Source organism: Sceloporus occidentalis, unplaced genomic scaffold (genome assembly GCF_023333645.1).
Source record: "Sceloporus occidentalis isolate IW3139 unplaced genomic scaffold, rSceOcc1.0.p SCAF_4, whole genome shotgun sequence".
NCBI lineage: Eukaryota > Metazoa > Chordata > Lepidosauria > Squamata > Phrynosomatidae > Sceloporus > Sceloporus occidentalis.
Window position 1 is genome coordinate 104,413,034 of NW_028316984.1, and position 10,015 is coordinate 104,423,048.

General features: G+C 43.4%; 1 protein-coding gene across 3 annotated transcripts in view; it reads right to left on the minus strand.

Annotated features, from left to right (window-relative positions):
• LOC149314445 (DENN domain-containing protein 2B-like) overlaps window positions 1-9,527 on the minus strand; it is a 228,540-nt gene extending 219,013 nt beyond the window's left edge. For 2 of the 3 annotated variants that reach the window (XM_089521132.1, XM_089521129.1), the window contains exon 1: window positions 9,161-9,223. The gene's annotated coding sequence lies outside the window, so the exon portion shown is untranslated. Of the gene's footprint in view, window positions 1-9,160; window positions 9,224-9,497 lie in introns of those variants that run through there. The other variant, XM_089521130.1, reaches the window with a different exon arrangement.
• Between the last annotated feature and the right edge of the window lie 488 nt (window positions 9,528-10,015).

A 10,015-nucleotide genomic window follows, 5' to 3' on the forward strand; every position in this document is an offset into this window, starting at 1 on the left:
CCTGCAAATGAATCACAATACTTTTCCTGGCAAATTGAATGGTGTCACTCTGCTTGCTAGGAACATGGCTTTACAGTCTTCCTATAGCTGCTTCTAAAGGCTAGAAAGACATGTAAGAAACTGTGCTGGAGGAACTCAGGGTGGGGGTATCCTCTTTCTTCCTTTGCCAGTACAGCACTGGACTCCTTGAGAAATACAATTGGACTATGCTGCAGTCACCTGTCCTTAAGCATAGTTTTCCTCCATCAAAGTGCTCCTCCTTCTTGCTCTGGAACTGGCCCTGGCCTTGCTGTCTAGCTCAGATGAGTGGAAGTCCCTGTTCAACTCCTCACACCACATCCTGTGGACTGCTCCTGGACATCTGTTTTAAAGCCGAGCTTGAAAGATTCCGGATGTGTGAACATTTTTATGTTTGCTTTAGTGCCAGAACGGAAAGCAAATCTTTGAACTCATGCATCTGACATGCTAGCTTTCATGATATTGCATGTGTAACCCAGTCTCTGTTTCTCTTTTTAGTGTTTGAACAGGATTCTTCCAATAAATAGTTTATATTTCTTTTTTATACCACTAAATTTACAGTGCTGTTGTTTGCAAATTTACTCAGAAGTCAACCCCTTTGTGTTGAATAGGCATCTATAGGATTGCACACTCAGAATGACATTAATGTAAGGTTGCAGTTTCATGCACATTTTCCTGAGTTTGCCCCTGAATTGAGTAGAACTTATTTCAAAGTAAATGTCCAGGTTTGAATTGCAATTTAAGTACTTTCTGCAAAAGAATACTGGGTTACAAGGTCACACACATCAAACTAACTTATTGTTTAAAGATACAGCCATGTTAGTTTGTAGAATCAGTATGTAGAGAGATCTTGTAGCACCTTTGAGACTTAGGGCCAGAACAGATGGCTCTTTAAAGCCACCTTCCAGGCAGCATGCTCCCACGCCATCCAGAAACCACCTGGAAGTCAGTCAGCCGACCACAGGATGGATAGGAATCCCACTTTTTCCCAGCTCAGACTGGAACTGTCCCTGCACACTAAAAGTATGCACTCTTTCACCGTCCTCTCAATTTGTATGTTACTTACAAAAAATTTCTAGCTAGACAGAGGATGAAAAAAGGGAGGCTGAGCTTTATAAAAAGATTTGTAAAAAAAAAAAAAGCTTCTTTGTCAGACATTTTGTTGAGATATGCCTGTATCTCGCCTTCTATCTAGAGATCTCAAGGCAGCATACAATAAAACCAGACAAATTTAGAACAGTTTGAATAACAAAAATATGTTAAATGCTAAAAATATATTAAACAGTTTAACATGTTAAAATTGCAAATTAAAACTTGTTAAAATACTTTAAAATAAGTTGATACAATATACATGTAAGCGTTTGTTTAAAACAATTAAGCCCCCAATGTGAGTGAATGACCATGTTCTCATGCCAATCAGGCCTCCAAGGAGAAGGTCTTCATAACTGAGGTGCCACAACAGAGAAACCCCTCTTCTTAAGCCTTAAATTGTGTGCAAGAAGGAATGCTGGCAGGCACGGCTTATCTTGCAAGTTACACCCATTAAACTTCCTCTTCTACAGTTAGGGTTGCCATAACTGTCCACTATTACCAGGGACAAAATGTAGGACAAATTTGAAACCAAACTGTAGGACAACTGCAGGACAAAACTCAGCCCAAAATGTAGGACATTTAAGAAAACCTACACAACTATTGGGGTTCTCCTGTCCTCTGCCAAGGTTTTGGTCAGCCATTCAACCAGCAGCAATGACAATGGGGATCTTTCATGCTAAGCCCCTTCCTCCAAACTGCAGATGTTGTTGTTGTTGTTGTTGTTGTTGTTGTTGTTGTTGTTGTGTCTCTTCTAGTAATTTGTGACATATGGCTAACCTATCACAGGGTTTTCTTTGCAGTATTTTTCAGAGGGGATTTGCCCTTGCCTTCCTTTGAGGTTGAGACCTCCTCTTCTAGTATCCTAGTGCAACAATCAAACCATCAAACTCTTCCTCTATATATTAACCCTCTATGTACTATTATAAACTTTTTCACAGGAATCTAAGGTCCAGACAACACATATGATACTCGCAAGCAGTAATTCAGCAGTGAGACACCCCCCAAAAAAAACCTTACTTGCAGGCCTTGGAAAAATAAGTTTTGGGTTTCAATTCCCCAAACTCTCCAACCAATTGACATGTAGGCTGAAGGATTTGGAAGAGTTACATTTTTAAAAGTAACTTTTCCAAGACCTTTGATTATATACCATGCATTTCCAGTGACTTCATCTTCCAGCAAAACCAAATATTAGGAATTCTGCCAGTTTTGAGCTGTTAAACTGTAACTGTTCCAAGTTTTGTCCATTGCTATATATCCTTGGTGGGGTGGATGGCACTCAACCAGTGTCAGAACCAGAGGAGATATATGCCAATACTTGCACCACACTAAGACCACACACTGTTGCTGTTTTCCACCAAATCACTATTCAGAAGTTAATTTTTCTTTAAAACCAAGTGGCTAGATGCAGTTTAAGCAAGCTTTTATGATTCACACGGCCTTTTGAACCTTATGGACTTTAGTGCTCCTTAAAACTGGCTTCCTAGTGACAAATGGTTAGCATCATTTCATCAAATACCCGAAATCTTAAAATAGCTCTAACTCCTGAACAGCATTCCAGCAGTTCCCGGCCCTCGGGATCCCACTCAGCTGGGTTTTAACGGTAACATTTATTTAACCAGCAATTAAATGGAGAAGGTTGAGCCTCCCCAGTGATTCTTTCCAGAGGGTCCTACATGTTTATAGAACACAATGAAAACAATACAGTGGATAAAAATCATGCTGTTCCATCAAGTCCTTGGCACAGCTCCTCAACACAGAATAAATTGGTTTGGTACATTAGCGTCAGTGCATTACACAATGACTGTGAGTAATAAAGGGTCAGGCACCTCTGTAAAAAGACACTTTTGCAGAGTTATTTGTTTTGAAAGGAAAATAACACCAAGTTTCTATTGATGCTATAGGAGCAGTCTGTGTCCACCCTGTAGGAGATGATCCATAGATGATAATAAGCCAAGCCATTATCAACCAGAGAGGAACATTGACAAGGGTGAATGCCTGGGTGTGTCACACATCCTACGTTACGAAGAACAGTCCTCTTTTTAATGGCATACTATCCTTAAAGGATCGTATAGTCCAACACTGGTTTAAAGATAAAGAACCATAAGATAAGAGAGCAAGACCTTGAAAGTTTTGGCATCTTATTAGTCTTCCTCACTACAGTGCAATAACATCATATTTTTACTTCAGTTATGGCAATTACTTCCAAACTTGCATTCCTTCAAATTAAAATATGCTTATAGTATATGTACACACACGTGCGCACTCAAAATATATGCAAACCATATCAGCATATGTAAATATCATTCAAATAGTGGCCTCTTTTGGTGGGGCAGGAATGATGCTTTTCTTCTTTGGGGCAATATATATGTAGCCACACTAAGGAAAAGTGTACTTTCAACACTGATAAAAGGAAATATTATGTTTCATGCACTGTAGGTGACCCAGAGGAAAAGAATCTGAAATTTTGTTGGTCCAAGTTTTTCTTTTGAGATTATTTTTACTAAGAAATATAAATGAAAGACAAAGTGACCTTGTATGTCAGAGAAGCAATCTGAGGTTAGCTTCAGGGCACTGTCCAAGCAGACATAAGTACCAAAGCAGGAGCAGCAGAGCTAGGTAGAGACCTGCAGGAAGCAAGGCAAAAGGAAACAGAGCAACACCACACAGGTGATTTTTGTTGGCATTGATTAAAACTCTTAATAGGTAGAGATTTATAGGAATTTATATATCAGGAGAGGGCATTCACCAATCTTAGTAAGTAAAGCAAAGCAGAGAGTTGGCAAAGCTGTTTAGCAACCAATGGGGTTTTGTACTCCAATAGGAGCACAACAGTTGTGAGATTAGATCTCCTATCCCAGGACACTGATTCTCAAGCAGGGGGAATATCCCAATGGCACTGGACTTCCAGGATACCTCACCACTGGCCATACTGGCTGCAATTTCTGGCAATCCAACAACTTCTGAACCACCACCGCCACTGGTTCAGACCACTATACCAGATTGATTACAGTTTGAATCTGGCCATGGTTGATGGCCCTGATGTCACATATCAGTTGGAATAATTCTATGTTTCATATCTTAGTCAGTGCTTTTAAGAATAATGTAACCAATGCTTCCCCACCAAAAAAAAAAATTAAGTAAAATAAAAATTCCAACCAAACAGCCAGAAGAATTGCGAGACAGCAAAGGAAAATGGGCATTATTCACAGCAGCACCCCCCATTTGGCACAATACTGAAGTGTTCAAATTTAAGTGCCAATAATCTCTAGCCAACAGCCACATACTCTCCAACATCTCACAAATGAAAACCAAGGGATGTGTCACCAAGGTATGCTAGGGTCTTGTCAAAAAGGCAAAAAATTATTAAGAAGGATGAACACACAAGCTAGGATAGGTTGCAGCAGTTTGCTTTTGCCTGAGCCTACCAGAAACTGCAAGATTCCACCCTTCCTCTCTTCTCCACTCTGCTGAGTTAATTGAATACAAACTATTTGTGCACTTTGAACTCAGTTTTGAGCAACTGTAGTAAGCAAAGGACAAAGGGGAAGTGAGAGGGGGAGACAGAAAATGTAACATTTTAAAAGTATCTTAAAAAGTAATGAGGATTAATTGGGACTGTACCTGCCAAACTGGGACAATTGGAAGGCATACAACTGGCACTCAGTGGGAACGATAGAGCTTTGATAGGAGAATGATAGGGTGCAAACTACAGGAAAAGAAATTCCACCTTAACATTAGGAGAAAGATCCTGACAGTAAGAGCTGTCTGACAGTGGGACACACTCCCTCGGAGTGTGATGGAGTTCCTTCTTTGAAGATTTTTAATCAGAGTCTGGATAGCCATCTGTTGGGGGTGCTTTGATTGCATGGCAGATTGACTGCATGGCAGATTGAGGTTGGACTGGATGGTCCCTGAGGTCTCTTCCAACTCTATGATTCTGTGATTAAATCAATTCTACCAATTAAATTAAAGATCCGGAAAATGCCAGGTGATGGGACAGCAGCTCACAGTGTAGTAAACAGTGTAGCTTTGAACCCTGACATACACATTTCAATCCATCTGTATGTAAACAGTAGAAATTCTAATTAGGGTTGAATAAGTGATGGAAAAATCCAGGATAACTATTGCTGGAAAACTATACAAAATGGTTGACTGAATTATACAGTACAGTACTTCAATTTTAGTTTTTATTAGCTGAAAAGACTGCACATCCTTATTTTCCATCCTAACTTGATCTGGAAAAAGATATTTTTAAAAGTCTAAAAACAACAAAGTAGTGCTTTCCAATACAAGTCACATGTACACAAGCGAAGAGTGAGCTAACAACACTCTGAAAAGGCAAACGGCACATGCATGTTAAGACGCATGAGATTTCCTGTTTTATTAATCATTCCTAAATATCCAAAATTAAACCCCGTGAAGCACACTGAGACTTACCACTGACTAAGCATACATAGGTTTACTCTCTGAGGCCTTCCATTAAGCATGTTATACACTGGATAGGGGGAATGTGATAACAGAGGGTAGAGAATGAGTATTGCTTAAATGGAGCAAAATAAAATATAAGGGGAATGTGTATTAAATACTTCCAGCAGTCAAACAGACTTGGAAAACAGAGACTGTCCCTTTCCTCTCCCAAACAAGAACAAAGAAAGACTTCCCTGACTCAGACAAAAAGCAGAAGACAGTTCCTGAAGTGCATTGCTGGCTTTTGCACATTCCCTAATTCTAATCTGTTTATGTACAACTGTTTCCACATACAAACACCATTGCTAGATCAGGAGACATAGAATTAACTGAGTCTGGGATTCTGGCAGGGGCCAAGGGTTAGACAATCACATATTTATCATGAATTAAACTGGCAATCCTCCATCGTTGATCTGAAAATGAATCCTTTTGAAGTTAATGGGACTTCTAAGACTCAGAATCTAAGTACACATATGTAAGGATGCATTCCATGATTCCATTGTTTATTCATACAAGGCAGGTGTGGAGGGAACCTCCAACCCTCCAAATTTTGAAGAGCTGCCAGCTCCCGCTGTACTTCTCCTTTGGCCAGACTCACCAGGGATCATGGAAACTGAAGTTCAGCAACATCTAGAGGGCCACCCAGTTCAAAGGGATTCTCAGAATTCCATTTAGCCCACACTTTCTGTTCTAGTTACATTATTAAGGATTGTTCCCACAAATGTGGAGCATCTTTACTATTCCTCAGTACAGTGCTAACATGGGGAATCACTGAAGTAGACTGGGGAGGGGGGACCCAAATGCACTATGATGTATAATGCTGCCACCAGTTCAAATGTCACTTCAGCCATAAATCTGCTAGGTGGTTTTAGGCAAGCCCCCAGCTTCTCTCAGATGAGGGTTGGGGACAAGCATCACACAGGGCTAGAACAAGACCTAGGCATTGTTCAATGCAGGTTTGGGACCCTGAAAGAAAATTAAACATCATTTTTTCTTAACATTCTTCATCACCAGGTTTTGTTTACCACTGAGTTATGCAAAGAGGGGAAATGTATGCCCCTCCAACTGAAGGACTGCAATGCTTATCATCCTCACCACTGGCTTTTACTGGCTAGAGTTGATGGGTGCTATAGTCCAGCAACCTCTCAAATGCCACAAAGGGCCCACTGCTGCTGGTGTACAGAGAAGGCAATGGGAAAACCATTATCAACTAGGCTGAATGAGACTAAAAAGATACAAGAAATCCTTTCACGGTGCTAAACAATGTTATCTGTGCACTGTTCCTCCAAATTTTGTTACTGTATTTATATCAAGGACATACATTGACATTCTGAAATATCTAAAATGGTTGTCAGTACCTAAAAGTTGAAGAAACTGTAACAGTTTGCAATTATTCTTGGGCTTGGGGTGAACTGGATGCTCCTTGGACAGAACGAGGCTAGCGCTTGGGTACATTCCTGACTCAGACCAAGATTTCTGAGTTTCCCCCCATTTTTCTACAGAGAATTACTGTAGAAACTCCTTCAGTTCTTTAACTAAATCTGTGGTGGGATGTGGAGTGTGTGCGCAGATCTCCTTTCTTTCAGATCCAGGTGGCTGCTCCCAACAGAGATACCAGAATTACTGTGTAGCCCAGTTTAATAGCTCTCCTTCTCTCCCAGCGCTGTAGCTAGCCTTGGTGTATGAGCCTGTTGCTTAGGGATCAAGCTAAGAGGTCCCATAACAGTCCTTGCATCCTTTCTGGACAGATTCAAGGAAGTGGGCCTGTTTAGCTTGGAAAGAAGGAGACTTCAAGGGGGCATGGCAGCACTTTTGAGACATCTGAGGGGCTCTTACACAGAAGACCTATCCTCTGGTGCCCTAAAAGACAGGAGTTGTTCTTAGGCCACTCCAATTTGATCTTTCTGTTTCCCTGTGTGCAGGCTGAAAGATAATGTTATGGGTTTCTACGTTTCATAGAGAGAAGACTCTAATGCATTTCCAAAGTCCATTTCTATCCAGTCCCAAACCTCCAATTGTAATGATTCCAGAGCAGAGCCCTTCTTTTCTAATTAACCACAACCTCCAGATACACAATCCTCCATTCCTATGCAGCTCTGCAAGCATTATCATATCACACCCATCAGACACAATGCAACAGAATCCCTAATACCAAACAATCCAAGCGTCTTGCTCAGTTATTTCTACACCTTATTAAATAATCACCAAAAAACTCCAATACTGCTTAGAAATGCACATATTTTAGCAGTATCTGAACTCTAATATATATATATACACACACACACACACACTATACTCTAATATATAACTGAAGGAGCCAGCATAGTGTAGTTAGTGGTTGAGTATTAGGCTGCAACTCTGGAGACCAAGGTTCAAATCCCAGCTTGGCCATGGCAACCCACTGGCTGGCCGTGGGCAAGTCACACTCTCTCAGCCTCAGAGGATGGCCATGGCAAACCCCCTCTGAACAAATGGAATTAGGGTTGCCATAAGTCACACAACAACAGCAACAATATAGAACTAAACTCTAAAAGTGTGTGTGTATGAGAGAGAGAGAGAATAAGAAGGAAACCAACAGCATTTCTCCCAGGTTTGTCCTGGATCCAATAAGAAGGCTATTCCAAACGTTTTGCTCTTGAGAAATATTTTAAAGTTCTGTTTGTTAACAAACAGAGAGAGAGAGAGAGAGAGAAGTCAAAGGCATCTGGCTAGAATTGTACTTGCATGCCTTTATTTATTTATCTGAAAGAGCTTTCCTTCCCACATTTTCAGTGCTGGGAAACAGGGCAAAGAAGCCAGAGGGCAACGCGGTACCCTAGCGCCACCTAGCCGCCCCCTTGGGGCACTGCAAGTCGAACTATGGGGGGAAGAAGAATACATACACTCACTCCTGCCTCATCCCAAAGTGGCATTCAAACCCCAGCAAGGGAAAAGCACTGCGAAGCAGGACAAGGCGATGAGGGATTCTGCTGCAGAAGTGCATTTATGGCCATGCCTACTGAGCAGGGTGGCCAGATGTGTCCTAACCAAAAAGGAGGACAAGACGCCGCAAAATGGAGGACGTCCCAGAAAAATGAAGGACATGGCCGGATGAAAGCTAACAACACTCATCCATGCTTCTTAGTCGTGCTCAAACTGGAGGACATTTGGAAATCCCTCCTGGGAAGAAGGGTGAAATGTAGGGCATGTCCTGGAAAAGGAGGACGCCTGGTCACCCTGTTCTCGAGCTGCATGGGAATGGAGGACTTGTGTCCCTGGAGGTTGGAGATGGTTAGGAAAATAAGAGCTCTGCTCTGGGATCATCACCATCGGAGGTTTAGGACTGGACCGAAATGGACTTTGGAAGTGCACTAGAGTCTTCTCCGACTCCCAGAATTCCATAGCCTTGAGCCAGAAAAAAGAATTATAGCGGTGCCAAACCGGGTTATTTCTCCAGTGTGTGGATCATGCAAGCAAAAGGCGGCGGAAAGCGGAGCCAAGGCAACGCATTGGGAAGCAGCAGCAGCCCTCCTCCCTGCCTCCCTCCCTGCCTCCCAGCTCTTGGGTGGCCCCCTCCCTTGCCAGCCAAAGGTAGCCCACTTACCTAGGCGTCCCTTGCCCTCCTGCCTGCGGGGTCTACTCTCTCCTCCTTCTCCCTGGATCTCCCTCCGTCCTGTCTGTGTCCTGTCTGGGCTGCAGGGGGCCGAAGGGGAGAGGGAGAGGGAGAGGGACAGGAAATGGGGGGACGGGGCTGGGAAGGGCCCTCCCTCCGCACAGGCGCCCCGGCCCCCGGCTGCTGCTGCTGCTGCTGCTGCTGCTGCTGCCGACAAAGGAGCCCGCCTTGGAGAGATGGCGAGCGGAGGCGCCAAAGAGAGGCTTTGGCCACGGCGGGAAAAGGGGGAAGCACCCCCAGAACCCCCCCCCCCCCCACAAACACACACAGCAAGGCCAGGCCTTCCGCAGAGCCCCCGAAACACACGGGAGGGGCTTTTCCCTCGCTATGGGCGCCTCCTCACTGCTTTCCTCCTTCCTTTCCCCTTCTTTCTTTCCCCAAAAGTCCGAATTAATGGTCGAAGAGCGGCAGTGAAGAGCCAGAGGGCCCCCGCCTCAAAAGAAGGCGGGAAGGGGAGGACAGCTGGAAGAAAGGCGAGACTTCAGTCGGCTTCCTCAGAAGCATCCCCTCATATCCATACATGCCCCTCAGGAAGAGGCATTGCCTCAAAGGCATCCAGTCTGCTTCCTAGACTTAAGCCTACTTCCTCAGGGGCATCAAGTCTACCTTCTAGACTCTGTAAGTGTAAGTTCCTGCTTCTGGGCCCTGCTCAAAATGGAGGACAATTTTGGGATTCCTCCAGGACAGAGGTTGGAGTGGAGGACAGGTCCTGGAAAAGGAGGACATCTGGTTGCCCTGTTCAGTCTAAGGAGAAGCCAAAGGCACCCACAAAGGCAAAGGAGGGTT